At 35.4% G+C, this 19990-nt stretch overlaps 1 protein-coding gene across 1 annotated transcript in view; it reads left to right on the forward strand.

The window, feature by feature from the left end:
* Positions 1-19990, forward strand: part of LOC150106928 (NPC intracellular cholesterol transporter 1-like) — a 920722-nt gene that overhangs the window by 656055 nt on the left and 244677 nt on the right. The gene's annotated exons all lie outside the window — the stretch shown is intronic.

Here is a 19990-nt window from a genome sequence, read left to right on the forward strand (position 1 = left end):
CCCACTAAACAACATTGGTATAGTGAATGACATAATTTGAGTGTCCAGGCAAATATACTCATTACAGCCATATAACCTAACTTACATGAAATATTCCCAACTTCTTACCATGGGATTTTTATGGATTTCAAATAATTTTTGTAGTTCTCCTTATAGTTGAAAATATATTAGCAACTCTCAGATAATAATAACTTTAATCCTGTGGCCATAATGGATAAATAATTCAGGAACCCCTCATAGAGACCAAAAATGTTATGTTTGAACTCACTGAGGCTGCCTAATAACTGAGATGGTTGTGGTCTCATATGAAGATCAAAGTAAATGAAAATCATCTGACTATGATTTACAAACATCCATACTGTAATATTCTTTGACCTCACAGCTGGAGGATGGGAATGCAGAGATGCTTTCTATTCAGTGTAAACTATCTATTATATTCCAATGTTTATAATGAATATTTTGTGGAACGTGATTGTCAATACCTCAGCACATGCATGCTTCCTATTGAGTGGAAGCAGAGCAAGATAATTCCATTATGCAAAGTTGGGGTAGGGCTTAATGAACAAATTATAGACCAACAGATCTCTGTGGTCATCATTTTTTTGGAAGGTTTGTTAGGGATTCAATCAAAAAGTGTGTAGACAGCAATGGGATTCTCTGTAGAAGCATGGTTTTGTTAAAAGTAGATTTTGCTTTAGCAATCTACTCATGTTCCATGATAAAGTGATGTTAGACTGATTAAGGAAAATGGATATGCCATGATACTTCTGGACTTTGCCAATACATTTTAGAGAATTAAACCTGTGGAGAATAATTCTATAAGTTCAAAGATGGGTATGTAAAATTACTTGTGGCATGGATCAGAGAGTTGTGTATGGAGGTGCTTAGTCTAAGAAGAGGGTGATAAGTGTATACCACAGGGTTCTCTACTTTGACCATTGTTATTGTTTAACTTGTATATTAATAAAAATGGTGTATGGCCTTAGAAGGCTATATCCACTTATTTGCTGATAAATGCTAAGTTGGGGCAAGTGGTGAGGATTACGATTGAAATGCATGTAGACAAATGCCCAAAGTATTAGAAATAAAGGTGAGGACTTTTGGGCATTGGTTAGCTCGACTTGGGCAAAAATATTTGGTATCAGTGAGACCTCGTTGTCAGATAATGATGTAGTTACAAGGACAGAATGCTATAGATATTGTCTTTTCAGAGAAGATAGAGGAAATAGGGGCAGGAGAAGAGTTATTATAATATCTCTTCTCCTGCTTCAGCTCCTCTTCAGCTATCATTAATGATTATTAATGATAGCTGAAGAACTTCAGTCAACAAAAATAGAAATAAAGAAGATTGTAGATCTGAGGGAAATGGTTCATTTGAGGCTCTCTGGTGTGAGATAGAGGCCAAGCCAATAGGAGAAATTATATTGTTGGTTGCTGTTATAGACCTGGAAATCCAGAAGATGATGTGGATGACATGCATTGGCAGAGTAGCACAATGAGTGCAGGCCAAGCAAGTATCATGAGAGACTTCAACTATGCAGAGATAGATTGAAAGGAAGAAAAACTGCAAGGCAAAGTGGAAATAGAATTTCTACAGTTACTAAGGGGTGATTACTTGAAACAACACATGATGGGAAGGGACCAGGGATTTGAGTGTGTTGGATCTGGTAATAGCATCAGAAGATCTTTGTATAAATACAGCAGCAAACCTATCTCCAATCGGGGAAAGTCACCATGCAGTCTTGTCCTGGGAAATTGCTCAACAGGTAGAATTTTTAGTCAAGAAATGGTTTATGTGAAACTACTAAACTGGAAATTATGACAAACTTAGAAGGTAACGTGGAGTAGTGCCATGGCATAAGAATATATTACATGGAATGAATGTCATTAGTGCATGGGAAGCAATCAGGGATTGTTTGACCTAGGCAAAATCAGACTGCATATCCATTAGGAGGATAAACCGAATAGGAATTAAGAGGATGGGTAGCAATATAAAGCAGGAGGTGCAAAAAAAAAAAAAAGAAGTATCATGAAAGGGATATATAAAAAAAAAAGTGACTGCCATGCACATGAGTAATATGAAGCACAAGCAAAACGAGTAACAAGTATGGTAGGAGAAAAGCTAAATCTGATTTTGAGAGAAAAATTAGCTGAGCATGCCAAAATAAATCCGGAAAGTTTTTTGCCATGTAGCAAGTAAGAGGAAGAATGATTATGGAGAGATAACCTTACTCAGTGCTAATGGTGGGAAAGTGACAGAAGCAGAAGAAATAGTTCAGTTACTAAATAATCATTTTGCAAGGGTAGAATCATCCATTTGGTGACTTTGCAATTACTGATGTGACAGATGATGTGAAAATTAAGGTAGATGAACTGGAGGTACTCTTGTGAATTCAGTAGTGGGCCTGGATAGTATGTCAGCTTGTGTGCTACAAAAACATGCAAGTGAACAGGCGGTGCCTTTGATGAAATTGTTTAATCTTGGTCTCGGCTCTGGCAAGGTTCTAAGGGAGGAAAGAGGATAAGATCCATTACATAAGGTAGCTCCAAGACAGACACAAGTAGAAAATTGCAGACCAATTAGTATCTCTGGAGTGGTGTATTGGAAAAGTTGGCTGAAAGTAAAATTCAAGCAATATTAAAGATGGGGAGGTTATTATCCCTTTTTATATGGCAGTGATTTGGCCATGTGTTTAATGCTATGCAGAGATTTGATCACCTGCATTTCTAGGGGACCGGGAAGGGGTGGAGAGGATTCAAATGAATGACCAAGCTGATGAAAGGTCTGTGGAATGTTCTCTGAGGATAGATTGAGGATATGTGGCTTGCAGAATTTTGCTGACAATCAGAGAAGAGGGGGATATAATCAGTGGTGTGTTGGTAAATTTTTAACAACTGGCTTGCTTTATGTTTAACAACCCGGCTCGCTTTATGAAAAATTTGATTCTTCACAAAGTTCTATTTGAGAACATATGGGGTGCTTAAGGGTCAAAGCTGTATAACTGAGAGGAGACCTCCACATAGCCTTTAAAGGAATGCAGAGAACCGACCAGGGATTCTGACCTAATGTCCAATCCTCACCTTCTCGTGGAGCACCCTGTTGGGTATCTACTTTGATACTGAACGAACGAGGATGGGCTGGCAATTTTGGATTTAGCCGACCAAATTGTATTCTTATTGGTTAAACCAAAATAAAAAATGATGGAAAAACATGACAAAATTTCATGCCGGCTGGGGCGTCGCCCGGTTAAACAAGGCCCCCGTTGTTTTCGCCAGGGAACCAGGGCGAACAGCGAAAAGTCAACTACTGGAACAAATCTGAAAACAAACGCCAACTCAACATCACCAGAGTTAAAGATCGGTACTATCAACGTAAGAAGCCTGAATGGCAAAGAAATGGAGCTAGCTGAGGAATTAGATAAGTACCAGATCGACATAATAGGGGTGACCGAAACAAAAAAGACCAAAACTGGTGAGATCTTTCTGAGCAATAAATACAAAATGTTATATTCAGGCAATGACAATCAAGGAAAAGGAGTAGCCATAGTATTCAACACAAAATACGAGGCTAATCTTCTTGAATGGCAGTCAGTCTCAAGTAGAGTAATGTGGGCAAATATGAGAATGGGGAACTGGACAATGAGACTTATTTGTGTGCCTATGGTCCCACAGAAGGTTCTACTAAGGTAGAAATGGAGGAATTTTTTGAGGCTTTAGAAAAAGCAAAAGACACAACGAAAAAGGAAAAGTTGGTCCTTGTTGGGGATCTAAATAGCAGAGTAGGAAATGATTGCGAGACATACAAAAATATTTTGGGAAAATTTGGAGAAAAAAGCAAAGCTAATAATAATGGCAAATATCTGTTGGATTTCTGCTCAGGACATGGACTGGTTATTACTAACACCATGTTCCAACATAAAAATGTGCACAAATTCACATGGAGAGAAGAGGCTAGGAATAAGAAAAGTCTCATTGACTATGTTATTGTTGATAGTGATGTCTTTTCCCTGGTGCAGGACACCAGAGTGTACAGAGGATTTGAAATTGGAAGTGATCACTATTTAGTCTTGAGCAGGATAAAATTGAATTTCATATTGAAAAGAATTACATGTAAGAAAGTTTTAAAGCGAATAAAAGTTGAGCAGCTCTCAGATGTGAACTGCAGACTAAAATACAGAAAGATTATTGAAAAGAAAATGAAAGAGTTTGAGAACAGGAATCAAACCTTGGAGATTCAGTGGCAAACTCTGAAGAAAACATTGTTTGATTCTGCCAGAGAGGCATGTGATGAGGTTGTGTGCAAGGATAAAAAAAATCAGAACTCCCTGGTGGAAACAGGAAGTTAAAGAGGCAGTGAAGGAAAAGAAGAAAGCATATCAAAAGTTCCTGGCAAATAAGTCAGCTTTTACTCTTACAGAATACAGAGACAAATGTAAGAAAGCTAAACAGTGTGTAAAACTAGCTAAACAAAAGTCATGGGAGGACTTTGGCAAGAATATAGAAAATAAATATCAAGAAGGTGGCAAAATATTCTGGAGGTTGTTGAAGAAGCATAGGAATGGAGGAAAGAGTGCTGTAAAAGGAGTTAGAGATGATAAAGGTGTCATGAAAACAGGAGAAAAAGATATCCTTGGAGTATGGAGTAATTACTTTGAAAAACTGCTAAATGAAACAAGCAGTGATGACAGCACAGTGATAAAAAAACACTGACCAGGCATGCAGTCAGGAATACATATCCATACTTGAAGTAGAAAAAGCCATCAAAGGCTTGAAATGTGGAAAGGCAGCAGGAGTAGATGATATTCGACCAGAAATGCTGAAGTATGGGGTATAAAAGTCTTACAGTGGCTGCACTGCATAGTTCAGAAAGCCTGGACAGAGGGACAAATTCCCGATGATTGGAGTAGAGCTCTCATAGTACCCATATATAAAAAGGGAAATAAAACTGAATGTGAGAATTACAGAGGTATTTCCCTACTGAGTGTTCTTGGCAAGATCTATGCCAGTATACTTGAGAAACGGTTGAGAAGAATTGTGGAAGAAAAGCTTGGTGAAGAACAAGCTGGATTCAGGCCAAATAGAGGCTGTCAGGATCAGATCTTCACTTTACGACAAATAGTCGAGAAAGCATGGGAATATAACAAAGATCTGTATTTAAGTTTTGTCGATTTGGAAAAGGCATATGACAAGGTGCCAAGAGAGAAGCTATTCAATGTGCTGCAGTTATATGGTGTCAATGGGGCATTATATCAAGCAATACTTAGTCTTTATTTGAGTTGTAAGTCAGCAGTTAGAATTGAAGGAAGTACAGGAAGATGGTTTAATGTTAAATCTGGTGTGAGACAAGGATGTACATTATCCCCTCTGTTATTCATTATCTATATGGATCACATTATGAAGGAAAGTGGTATTAAACCTGATATCAAAATTGGAGATGTTAATGTCAGCTCTTTGCTTTATGCGGATGATGTTATACTTCTAAATAAATCCGCTACAAGTCTGCAAGATTCCCTGACTAAATTGAATAGCTGTTGTAATAGATATGGTATGAAGGTCAGCAATAAAAAGCAAAGACAATGAAAATGGCAGAATCATTGAAAATGTCAACTGTGTTGTGAATGGAGAACCTGTGGAACAAGTAAAACATTTCAGCTACTTAGGCACAATTTTTACTGAAGATGGTAAATTAAATATAGAAATAGACAACAGAATCAGCAAAGCTGGTATAGTGGGAAGTCAATTGAATAAATTCATATGGAATAAGAGAGAAATTAGTCGGAACACTAAATTAGCTGTATACAAGACAGTGTTCGAACCATATCTATTCTTGTCTAGCAATTGCTGCTGCTCTACAGAAAATTGACAATAACCCTATAGAAAAGCTCCACTCCATCAAAGTTAAAGAGATTGCCGAAGCAGTTCTACAGGCCTACGGCCATATCTAGAAGCACTTAATATAATTTAATTATATAATTATAATATTGCTGATATTCCAATTATTGGTTATAAAAAAAATTACATTGGGAGCAACAACAAGTCTATATATATATATATATATATATATATATATATATATATATATATAGACTTGTTGTTGCTCCCAATGTAATTTTTTTTATAACCAATAGATAATAATAGGACATTAGCGTTGATGTAAGGTTTTTTTTTTCACCAGAGGTCAGGCCAATAATTGTTGTAACGGTTGGTACTGACCAACCTTCCAACTTTAACAAACCATGTAGATTGTAGTGCAGCTTGTTTCTCTGTATATAGTATATATGCTCCAGAAGATGACCTTGATATAAAGGTCAAAGTCTAATGTGGATTTTGGTTTATATTAAACTAAAGTTTTATTCAAACACGGTAGTTGTCTCCATAATTTTCCAAATTGTATTCAGATCACCGTGTAAGCCCAAAAGAAAGGATATTTGTGAGTAGTTAGACCTGTCAATTTTTGCACCACCTTTATACAATGGGAACTATCACGAATTCTGCCCATTCCTGTGGGAATCTTTCCAGAGTCATGACTCAGTTTATACAAACATATCAAGGTCTGTGTAAGTGCTGATATTCCAATTATGTCTTATCTTATCTGTTTCTATTGTTAGATTCTTATCCAGTTTGCAACATCTCTAGAACTTTTTCCAACACCTCTGTCTTCATCCATTAGTGGTAGCATACTGTGCTAAGATGTATATATCATATTCAGAGATCTTAGCAAAGCGAGCCCTAATTTCCCTGACGCTAGGTCTTATTCCCAATAAATAATTTCTCCTGATGCCAGATCCATTCCAGCACAGGCCATCTCTCTTATTCAAGTCTTTTTCTACCCAAGAAACTCTTTTCACACATCCAAAACTTCTACATAGTAGAGACCATCAAGAAGAAATGAGGAAATCAATTACCAGCTTACCTTAATGAGAAAATGAGTAATCAGTATGGATGACATTCATTAGATAGCCGAGTAAGCTCACAAGAATGCAGGAAAATTTATCGACTTCTTCCAAGACTTCTTTATCAAGAAGAATGTGAATGAAGTAACTAGAGGTCTGAATGTGAATTTGAATAGCATCATAGCATTAGAAGGGCTCTCAGTCAATGGTCTGACTCAACCTACCAGTTGGTGAGAGCGATCATGCCCTACTAACTTGGGTGGTAGCTAATTATATGGCTGTTCCACTAAGTAGAGGTTAAATGCTGAACTACAAAGCCGGAATTATGACACTCAGAATATTGTATTTGATCTTGTAATATCAGTTAATAAATGGCAAGGATGTCAGCATGGCATGGATAGCTTTTTAAAGATCCTTAAATGAAGCAGTATCTGCATGTATTTTTAGATTTCCACAAATAAATAGGGTGTGGGAGTAAAATGGATGTGCATCTTATTAAGCAACAGATTCATGAGAAGATGATGTCAAAAGAATATTGTGAGAATAAGGATATGAGGAGTTATGAAATATGTAAAAGTGCCTCCATAGCGCAATTGGAAGAATGACGGTACATTGTGCCCTTCGATTGGAATAGGCCTAAATTTGATTCTTGTTACGACAGGAGTAATCTTTTTCTGGACGATTTCAATCGAAGGTGAGTTAGCCGATCTCATACGGAGGTAGCAGATTTTTTCCTCCCGGAAACTCAGGTTTCTCATCCCACATACAGACAAATTGGCCCTTCAGAACATACACAATTTACAGACAAAAAATACTAGTTGTTGTGGTGATGGAGGTGGGCGATAGATGGCGTTGTTGATGGAGATGATTCGTAGTAGAGGTTCGGTGTAGTGGTTGGGACAGTTGTAGGTATCCTCCTGCGATGAGTCTTCGGACTCGTTGGAGGTATCAGGAATAATAATAATAATAAAACCACAGGCTAAAAAAATTAGGCTATTGTACAGAAAGTGGAGTCAGAGTATTGGCTATGTAGGCTGAAAGGCAACCCAAAGGAATTTTATCATTATGCTGCAAGTTAAAGAAAGAATGGCAGTTGAAAATAACTTTATGGAAACATGGATGGAATATCCTTCTGTCAGAAACCAGTAACAGATGCAATTGTTCAAATAATTAGTACTTGCTTGATTAAGATCTATCAGCCTGGAGTATGCAACATGGTGTACAGTGTTATGAAGAGATAGAAATGCAAGAGGGAGGTTCTAGGGGTATTGAATAACTTGGATAAGAATTTTGCAATAGGGATTGGCGGGATATCAGCACAAATGCTAAAGGAACATTCAGCTCAACTGGTTAGGACCTTCACGTGTTTGTATAAATTGAATTTCACTGAAACGTTCCTAGAAAAAAAAAAAGTATGATAGAATCCCATTGTGCATGGGCGGTGCAAAAACTATAACTACTAACCTACCAGTATCTTTGGATTGGTGGTGAAAATTTTAGAGAACTTGGTAAATGTTTACATTCAGAAATAGATTGACAGACAAGCTCATGTCTGTATAATATATGATCATATTTTATGTTACAGCTGAGTTGATGAATTTAGAGAATGGACACAGTAGGATACTTTCTGGTAAGTTACTTATTGGATACCACATGAAAAAAAAAGGCTGTTACATAAATTAGCAGATATGGAGTTGGAATATAAACAGTTGACTTGGATATGTGGGTGACTGCTGAAGAGGTATCAAAATGCGGTATTTGGGATCAGTGCTTGGGCATTTTTGTTCAACCTATATATTAACAAAATTGGAAAGGACCTGATACTGCTAGATGTTCAGTTGTTTGCTAATGGTACAAAGATAGAAAAATTGTGCAGTTGCAGAATGATGTGAATAGGTTTGACTTATGTATATATTTTGTCTTTAAATTCTGGGATGAAAAACCCAAGTTTCTAGAATGAAAAATCATGCCTTCTCCAATATGACTGGCTAACTCAAATTTAGTTAGCCCTTCTAAAAATTCTTTTCATGATTTGATCACACTCTCTGTGACCAAAGGACAACATTACTCAGTTATGGAGGCTTACTCTAGTACTGACATGGCAGTGAAACATAGAGCCTTACTCAAAGGTGATCAGAGAGACCTTATACAATGATAGATGGAAATAACATGGTTTGATAAAACTAACAAGGAAACAAAGGTAATGGATATTGCAATATTTAAAAAAAAAAAAAAAGAAAAGAAAAGAAATTGTTCCAAACATTGGTTATGTGGTGTAAATTGCTCATTATATTGAGCAGTGAATTGTTTATATGTATGTCAGCAGCTAGAATTAAACAAGGCACAGGACAGTGGTTTGATGTTAAATCAGATGTGAGACAAGGGTGCACGTTATCTCTGTTATTCATTAAACATTAAGACATTAAATCTATTATCGAAATTGGAAATGATAGTCATAGCTGTTTTACTTTATGCAGATGAAGTTCCATTGCTTAATAAATCCAGTACAAGTCTTCAGGATTCCTTGCCTAAATTGAATATCTGCTGTAATAAATTTGGTATTACTAAATGGAGAATCTACAGAACATGTAAAACGTTCAGCTATTTAAGCTCAATTTTTTAATGAATCTGGCCAATTATATAAGGAAATAGACAGCAGAATTAGCAAAACTGGTGTGGTAGGAAGTCAACTGAATGAATTTATATGGAATAAGAGAAATTAGTGAAAACACTTAACTAGTTATACACAAGACAATGTTCAAACATTATGGATCTGAGAATGGGGTTAGAAACCAAAATGCTTGATCAAAGACTGGAGACCATTAAAGGTTCTGAGAAAGATTAGTGAACAGATGGTATCATAGCAGTTACATTAAAAACAAGGATATTAACCCTTTAACTGCTATGGTCGAGTTAACTCGAGCGCAGAAAAAAATGGCACCCTCAAGTGGACACCCCTTGCAGATTATGCAAATTTTATAAAACACAATTATTGCCATTTTTGTTAGTGAACAAATGTATATGCTGTCTGGACTTCTTACTTGTAAGAATTTTAATTGATTTTATTTATAAATTTTCTGCAAAATTAATTCAGCACATGGGACAGTGTCAGTAGAATATAAAATCAGCAGTTAAAAGCAGGAGTATCAAACTGGCAGGCTGCATGCAGTCCCCAAAACAATTTTGTGCAGCCCCTGATGCCTCAAGGAAAGATTTTAAAAAAGAATGGTTGCTTTTTATAATAAAACAGAAATACCATATTTACCCGAATATGACTCGCACCCCTGTACCCTGATTTTACTTTATGAAAATAGAAATTAAAAAGTTTTGCATGTATTGTACATCGCACATGAAAATAAAGTTTAACCACTTTCACTTCGGGACGATAACTCGCTCCCCATGGTAATAAACAACATGCCTTCCCCAACTGCAATTATACTGCATATGCAAGAAAAAAGAGTAGTTTTATTGTACTACTGAATAAAGTACAGAGATATTTGCTGCCTGTGTAATATATTTCTCAACGTGTCTGATATATTTATTTAGTGCAATTAGAGACCAACTGGTATAAAACCAGCCAGCACTAACTGAGTACCCCCACACACACACATTAACTGTGCTGTTTAGACTTATGCAAAACCATGTGTCATGGTGAGAAATGTGAATGCCCTACTGACTCAAACACAAAGCTGCAATAAAATTTGTAAACGTGTTAAAACTAAGACATATAAAGTGAATGTTGTTATGACAGTTTCAGATATGGAATTCGGTTGAAGAGAATTAGCGTTTCAGCTCAAATGTCGGCTTGACTTTGCATTTTGGTAACGCGATCTTTTGTTAATACTGCACCAATCATATCCACATCTTCATAGCTGTTCTATCTCATGCCTACCATTGCTTATATTCTGCTTTCACTTCTCAGACATTCGTGAAGGATGTTCATTATGTATCTGAAATCTTGTAAATTACTTGTAATTTTTTACTTGGAATAATGGGAATGATGACAATGCACACAAGGAAACCGCACTCGAGGCTGGAAGTAACTATAACAAAGAGGAGATTCTTGATAAGTCATCCCCACATTTTTAGTTGTTTTTTTCTTAAAACTTTAGTTTCTAAACATCCGCTTTATATCTCGTACCATAATTTTTTAGCTTGTATTTCGGGGAAAAAAAGTGCGGATTATATTCGAGCAAATACAGTATCGATTTATTCGTTTTCATACGAAATTTATAGTTACAATATGGATGCAACAACCTGCTATCATGTAATTGCAGTAATAAAAATTTGTCGCAATTTCAATGTTAGATTCGATCCTAATCAATCGTAAACTATTTATGCTTTCATTGTTAATTTATAGCACGCTGCTGGTAGTGTACTGAAAAAGTTGAATTCTATTGGTTACCAGCTGTTTTCACGTGTCGTGCAGCATACACACTCATGGAAATCCAGCTATGAGTTTATAATTGCCTGCTACAGTCAATCAGTGATATTTGAAGTTCAGTGCACACGATTCAACGACAATTTATTTGCAATAGTATCGTGCACTGGTCTACAGTTTTGTGTTTTTATTCAAACATTTTTATAAAAATTGTTAATAAAATTAATAATATATTTATTCACTGAGACAATGTCACTTTCCAAGCCAACAAGAAAAAGAAAAATTGCTGATGAGAGGAGAAAATTTCAAGAAAAAGTGGAATTAAATTACTTCTGCAAACAAAGGACAAAATTGTGTGCATTATTTGTAACAAAACAATTAGTGTCGCCAAAGAATATAATATAAAAAGGCACTACGATATAATTTACAAAGAACAGTATTCACACTTTCAGGGTAAACTGAGAGAAGAAAAATTAAGAAGTATGAAGAATTAACTTCAAAGTCAAGAACAAGTATTTTCAAAAATTATGAAAGATAATGAATCAGCAGTGAGAGCCAGTTATGAAATTAGCTATTTATTGGCGAAACATTTCAAACCTTTAGTGACGGTTCCTTGGTTAAGGAGTGTATGATAAAAGGAGCTGAAAACGTATGTCCCAAAAATGTGCAAGTATTTCGTGATATTTCTTTGTCCAGAAATACTGTGATGGAAAGAATAATTGAAATGGCAGATAATCTGCATGACCAGTTGCAAGAAATATCTGCAAACGTACAGTGCTTTTCAATTGCACTTGACGAAAGTTTCGATATTCACGATGCGGCTCAAGTTGCTTTGTTCTTTGGGCTTGTGATGACAATATGAATATTACCGAAGAGTTCTTGGAAATGATACCCATCCATGGAACCACTACAGGGGAAGACATTTTTTACGCTGTGTGGAGCATTTTTGAAAAAGACCATCTTCCTCTGAACAGACTTGTAGCAGTGACAACCAATGGTGCTCCAGCAATGACAGGCAAAAATAAAGGTTTTGTGTCAAGACTTGCAGCAAAGTCAAAGGAAATGTGTCAAGACTTGCAGCAAAGTTAAAGGAAATGTATCCAGACATTCCAAAACTGCAATCTTTTCACAGCATCATTCATCAGCAGGGCCTGTGCTCCAAAGGACCTGCTGATGAATGATGCAATGCTCATTCACCAACATACTCAAGCCTGTGACAAATGCTGTGAACTTCATCCGATCCAGAGGCCTCAATCACCGCCAGTTTGCACAATTTCTAAAAGGCTTGCAGAGTGAATTTGAAGGACTACTTTATTACACAGAGATTCGTTGTTTATCTTGTCATAAGGTTCTAAAAGGCTTCTATTTTTTACTTTGAGAGGAGATCAAATTGTTCCTAGAAATGAAAAATCATGATGTTGCATTTCTTAATGATCAGACAATGGGTAGAAGATCTGGCATTCTTAGTTGATATTACAGGACATTTGAATGATTTAAATGTCAAACTTCAGGGAAAAGATCGGTTAATAACACACGTATGATCTAAATTACTTTCCTATGTGTGAACAGTTAAATAATAAGAATCAAAGTTTTACCTTTTCTCAATATTGTCCCAAACTAGAAAAGATAAAAGAAGAATTTGATAGGCGATTTAAAGATTTTAAGGAGCAAGAAGTTTTTTCGCTTTATTCCTATATATCTTTTTTCCTTTAATTTCGAAAAAGCTCCTATTTGTATTCAGATGGAACTTATTAATTATTTTAGATTGGAATCATTTCCAAAATGATTCCATTCTAAAAGCGAAATACCAAGAAGTTGGTGTACCAAAAATATACAGTTATTTAGGTCAAAAATATCCGGAAATAAAAAAGTTTGCAGCAAATATTCTATGTTATTTTGGAAGCACCTATTTATGTGAACAATTATGCTCATGTATGAAAGGTAACAAAAGCCCACAGATCAAGATTAACCGACATCAACCTTTCTGTCATAATGGTCGTATGCTCACAATCTTTGAGTCAAAATTTTGGCAGACTGGTTAATAATAAACGTCAAGTGTTGGGGAAAAATAATTGACTGAAATTAAATTACTATAATATATTATGCGTGTGTGTGGAAAGTATTTTTACCATATATATATATATACAGGGTGTTCGGGATAAATTTGACATATTTATAATTAATTATATTTTTCCGTAAGTTACATGTATTAACACACACTTCTCTTCATTTAAAAGTTTGGACCCTTCTTCATTCATATACAAGATGTCAGAAAGGATGGATAGCTGGAACCCACCTGAATCATGGAAGAGAATAACTTGTATCATGATGATTCGTGCCCGCCATCAAAATAAGGATATTACGACTGCTGCCCAATGCTCCCTGAATACAGTAAAAACAATCAGGCATGAACTAGAGACTTGCAATGGTGACTACGAGGATGTAGCAAGAAGAAAGATCCCTAGCAGACGATCTGATTGCGTTCGTACAGCAGAATTCCTCGCAAATCTGCAGGAACAGGTGTTGAAGAACCCTGGCATTGGAATTCGGGCTTTGTTCGTGGAGTTGCTAACTGTAGTCAAGCCCTGGATAACAAGGGTAGCCAATGGTAGGCCGTATGTATGGCAGCAGGATTTGGCCCCTTGCCACACCTCTGGGAAAAGTCAAAAATGGTTGTCTGAAAATTTCTACGACTTCACCAGTCCAAATGTTTGGCCTCCTAACTCCCCAGACCTTAACCCCATGGATTATTTTGTATGGGGCGCAGTTGAAAAAGACACCAATCGCACTTCCAGTAATACAAAAGCCCAGTTAATGGATAAAATTAAAACAGTTTTTGCGGCCCTTCCCAGGGAGACTGTAGCATCAGCTTGTTCGAGGTTCCGAAGCAGAATTGAAGCTGTGATCGATGCTAATGGTGGTTATTTTGAGTAAATCTTGTTGATAGTATTGTAATTAACTCTGCCTGTAATGTTTTTTGTCAATTCATTAAATTTAATAGATACAAAGAAGATTTTCTTTTTCCTTACGAAACTGTCAAATTTATCCCGAACACCCTGTATATATATATATATATATATATATATATATATATATAATATTCATCAAAGCTTGATTTGCTTCCTCAGTCTTAAGAAAAGGCTGGTTATATTCCACTAATTCAAGCTCTACCCAAGGACCTATGAGTAGTGGAAATACTTTCTGAAAATGAAAGCTGTGCCGAACAAAGTGGCCTTTTGCAGCTGCCCAATTTTTAATCCATCTAACTCGAGTGCTTCTAGATGTTTTTTCAGTGTTTCAGGGATGGCGCCTAAAGCACCTATTATTATGGGAACAACTTTCGTTTTCTTTTGCCAGATTGGTTCAACTTCGATTTGCAAATCGCGATACTTTGTAATTTTTTCATTTTCTTTGTCGTCAATCCAACTATCTCCTGGTACTGATATTTCGATAAACTGAACATCCTTGTTTTCACTTTTTTTCAACCACTGTGATATCAGGTGTATTGCATTCCAAGCCTTTGTCAGTCTGGATCTTGAAATCCCAGAGTATTTTAGCTTTTTTTCATTCTCAACCACTTTCTGGTAAACTTTATGCTTCTAAACCCATACTTTTTACATAAACGCCAGCGGATTATCTTAGCTACATTATCATGCCTTTTACGGTACTCAATTTGTGCGATTTTGCTACATCCACTTATAATGTGGTCTACCATTTCTTCCCTTTCTTTGCACAATCTACATTTGCTGTATGCTTGAATTTTTTGTATTTTTGCCTTCATAATATTGGTTTTAATGGCCTTTCCTTGTACTGCAAAAATTACCGATTCTGTTTCTTTCTTTAGTGCTCCATTTCTCAACCATTGCCAGGTCAAGTTGCTGTCAGCGCTGTCCTCTATGCTGTGAAGGTATTTTCCATGCAATGCCTTATTTTTCCATCTTTCAGTTCTCACTTTTACTTGGTAGGTTTTGTATTCCAATTTTGTCTCCATGGGTTTAAATAAACCCTCTTTCCTTACCTCAATTAGAAATTTTTCTATTGTTTGTTGCAGATCATCATCATCATGCATATCAAGGATTTAGGCCTTGGATGGCCTGTTCCGGCCTTAGAAGTCATCGTTGAATCGTTTAAGAGGACGTCCTGGTTTTCTTTTCTTTTTCCTAATGGCTTGTATTTTAAGGCTTGTTTTGGTAATCTTTCTGTTTTCATTCTTTGAACATGTTCCATCCATTTGTTTATATTTTTTAATTTTTTCTATTACTGGTTCTTGGTTTAATTCTTTCATAATTTCTTCATTTCTTTTGTGATCAAATAAGGTATACTTTGCAGTTTTTCTCATACACTTCATTTCTGCTGCTGTTAATCTTTGTTTGTCTTTTTGTTTTATTGTCCAGATTTCGCTTCAGATTTTGCTGCAGATAATCATTCAAATTTCGTTTTTCTTCTTCAATAACTTGCTTCACTTGTAATAATCCTCTACCTACTTTTTTGCATAATAGATATAGCCTATCAATATCACTGCAAGGATTGAGGGCATGGTGCATTGTCATTAATTTTTGAGTTTTTCGGTCTAAATCTTCCATCTCTAGCTGAGTCCATTCAACAATGCCTGCTGAATATCTCAGAACAGGTATTAATTACTTTTATCAAATTTCCAGCATTAAGCATTGACCTAAGGAGTTTTCTTAATCGTCTTATGTATTCTGCTCTAGTTCTTTCTTTGATCTTATTGTGCAGAATTTGTGAAGTTTCTAAAATTCCCAAATATTTGTAGCTGTCTTCGAATTTTATTGACTTGATTATTTCACCATTGAGCAGCTCGATTTCGTTCAGATCTTCAAACTTTCCTCTTGTTATTCCAGCAATTGCACATTTGTCTAAGCCAAAATCCATTGATATATCTTGCCTAAATATGTGCACAGTGTTGAGCAATGATCTGAGTTCATTCTCTGATTTTGTACAACTTCAGATCGTCCATGTATGAAAGGTGAGATATCTTTGCACTCTTTTGTGCAGTTTGATAACCATGAGCAGTTTTATTTCAAATTCTAGTTAAGGGGATCAATGACAATATAAACAATAGAGGAGATAATGAGTCTCCTTGAAAGATACCCCTTTTTATGTTTACCTCTCCAATTTCTTCTCTATTTAGAACCAACGTTTTCCATGGTGGATTGCAAAAAGTTTTGTACCTTTTTGCTAATACCGAATAGTTCTGTGCATTTTAAAATCCAACTATGAGGCACCAAATCAAATGCGTTTTATAATCTATCCAAGCCATACGAAGGTTGGTTTTTCTACATTTTCAATTTTTCAGAATCATTTTATCAAACAGCAATTGGCCTTTTGTGCCTCTTGAATTTTTGCTGTTACCTTTTTTTCAATTGGGAAAAGAGAATTTGCTTTAAGATACCTGTATATTTTATCAGCTAGTATTCCTGTGAGAAGCTTAAAAGTTGTTGGCAGGGAGGTTATTGGTTGGAAGTTTTCTGGGTTTGGACCTTTTTCTTTATACTTTATGATCAAAAACGTTTTTCCTGCTGTGAGCCACTCTTCTTTGCTTTTTCCTTCTAGAACATCATAAAATTGGTTAGCAAGTCTTTCGTGTAAGCCTGTTAGATATTTCAACTAGTAGCCATGTAATTCATCCTTCCCGGGTGTTGACCAATTTTTTATCTTTTTAGCTTGCTTTTGAACCATTTCAGTTGTTATTTTCAATTGGTCCATTTTTTGTTCTTGAGATTCGTTCGTAGTTTGTTCAATCCACTTTGCCTTGTTATTGTGCCTCTTAGGGTTGTCCCATAGGTTTTGCCAAAACTTAAGTGTATTTTCTTTGTCTCTGGTATTTATATTTATGTTTTCTTTAAGATTATCATTCCTGCAGCAATCAATTTTCTTGTAAAACTGATGTTGATTTGCACAAAACATTGAATTTTACTTATATTGTTCAATACGTGCACTGTATCTTCTTATTTTAGCTGCAACTATTTTTTTTTGTTTCACTTCCTCTAATACTTCATCAATAGGTCGTGTTCCAGTATTATATCTCTTTATGAGGTTATTTTGGATTTTCGTGATTTTCAGCTTCTTTTCCTTAAAGTTTTTCAAATTGCTCCCGTCCGTTCTGAGTTTAAGAATTTTATTCTCCAGTTGAGGCTTTCATTTTGGTTCCTGAGCCTTACTGCTTTTGGGTTCACTAATCTTATATCCTAATTCAGATGTTACAACGTAGGCTATTGAGTACATAAGTTGATTTGTTTGCCCAATAGTTCCAGTAGGAATACCCCTTGCAGCTTTATTGGCCTCTTGTAGGAGTTCCTTCAGTTTTTGTTGAGGTACTTGTCTCAGTACTGGAATCCTAACTCGTTTCTGGTTGCTGTTCATTTGCTTGATAATTTTTCTTGTGAGTTCTTGTTCCTTATCTGATATCTTCCTTTCAACTATTTGTATATTTACAAAATTTTTAGCATTCTGCACATTGGAATCTGGTTCTGCTCCATTCATATTCTTTGGTCACTTCAGAGTCAGTACAGTCTCCTTTTACAGCTTGAGGTTTCAGTGCTTCCAGCTCAAGTTCACTAAATATCTTGCATTTGATAATGAAGCTGTGTTGGTGCATCAGCCTTTCGAATGAAATTTCAGAATTTGGGTGTCGTTCAAGCCAAAGTTGGAACATTCGTTTCTGAAATCCCCTAAGTGATGGGTTTGAACTGTAGAAGCACTGCATGACTTGTCGATTTTCAGCCATTCTCTCTCTCTCTCTCTCCCCTCTATATATATATATATATATATATATTAACCTGAAAATATTATTTTTCTCCAAAATATTTTCAGTAACATTTAAAAAAATTCCCCAAAATATAGACCCCCCCCCCCCAAAAAAAAGTATTTTATTTCAACACAAATACAAAAAATTTCAAACTGACAGGAGGCTCTGTAAATTTTTGTGATGGTTATTAATGAGAGTTTGTATTGTTTTTAGAATGTATAAATATTTGATTTATTCAAAAATTTAATTTCAGTTTAATTTGGATTAAATGCTATCTATTGTAAATATTAATATAATAAAAATATTCTTTATATTATTATTTCTTTTGAGTTGTCATAATCATTATACTATTATTTTATGTCTTGTAATGCCTTAGAATAAATTAAATTTTTGTTATTAATTATCCAATTTATTTATACTCAATTTTTCACTTCCCTTCGATTCTAATTAGTGCAGATTTTTTTAGTCAAATTTTTTTGCTGCCCATCTGAGATACACTTTTATTAGCAAATGGCCTGTGGTCCAAATGAGTTTGAGACTCCTGAGTTTAAAGGGTTAAGAAAGAACTCAACACTTTTAGCATTCTAGAATGTCTGAGCAGAGCTAGTCTGAGGTAGAGTGGTCACTTAAACAGAATGAAATAGGAAAGGTTAGTAAAAGTTTTTTGCCAGGATGGCAGGAAAGGCTCGGAGGAAGACCAAGATTTTGGTGGATTTATTCAGTGAGATCTGCTTTGGAGGCAGAGAGATAAGATCAGATAATTTTGCAGGAAAATTGATTTGAAGTTAGTACTACATGAAAAAAGTTACTATGTTTACTTGAATATAACTCCCCCTCGTGTATATCTCACATCCTCTGATTTTACTTTATGAAAAATGAAATTAATAAGTTTACTCAAAAAAAAAAAGAGCGATGCGCAATCATGCTTACAGTTGTTGCAGATAGAAGAAAGTTGCCTCCTCCTTACATGATATTCAAAAGGAAAACAATCCCAAAGGAGAAATTTTCCTCTGGAATTCATGTAAGAGTTCAAGAAAAAGGATGGACGGATACTACAATGGTTCCAGATTGAATTAGAACAGTTTTTAAATAGAATTGGCAAGAATTCTTACCAAGAATTGTAGATTCTTGGTAAGTCATGCCCATTTTCAGTTTTTTTTTTTTAAATCATAGTGATCTTATGATTCCAAAATGATAAAAAAGGGCAGCAATAATGAAATTGTTTGTTTTAATTTAATTACAGAAGCATTGTCGCTAAAGATTTAAATATATCTTGTGATGAATATGAGCTGCCAATTGTGTAAATAACGTTTAATGCATTTAAATTTTAATTCACATTTTATAAATGTGAGCAATTATAATGAATACTGAGGATTTAATTATAAACATCAATTTAGTTTTCAAAAATCCCTGCATATATCTTGCACCACGATTTTTTAACTTTAATTTTGGGGAAAAAGTGAGTTATATTTGAGTAAATATGGCACATCCTTACTATCATAATATCCTGTACACCTTCTGAGGGTGCCCATCAGGAATTTGATCAATGGCTCTGGACAGGACATCTCTAGCAAGAGATTGACAAAGAAAACAATGGAATTCACAGAACTAGATATTCAAGACCAAGTAGCCAGCAATAAGATGGAATGAAGAGTTAGATATTACATACATTTTTGTAGTAGAGATGTACATGATCAGTTTCACTGAAAAAAAAAAAAAAACATGGCAATGCATTCATTCAGCAGTGCAACGGACTGAAACTTTCAATGGATAGAAGAGGAAAAACATTCTTAATACACAGAATTGTGGAGAGAGTAGGTATTATCCATAAAATTGAAGTGTGTGGTTAACAAAGGTATGGAATTTTCTTATCATTATAAGAATGCTGAACAAGTAATTGCATTGTGTGAATCAGTATGCAGCTCCCATACTAACTCCTGAGGTTGT

This window comes from Typopeltis vanoorti, chromosome 5, assembly GCF_054136105.1.
Source record: "Typopeltis vanoorti isolate ZY-2024b chromosome 5, IOZ_Tvanoo_1.0, whole genome shotgun sequence".
Taxonomy (NCBI): domain Eukaryota; kingdom Metazoa; phylum Arthropoda; class Arachnida; order Uropygi; family Thelyphonidae; genus Typopeltis; species Typopeltis vanoorti.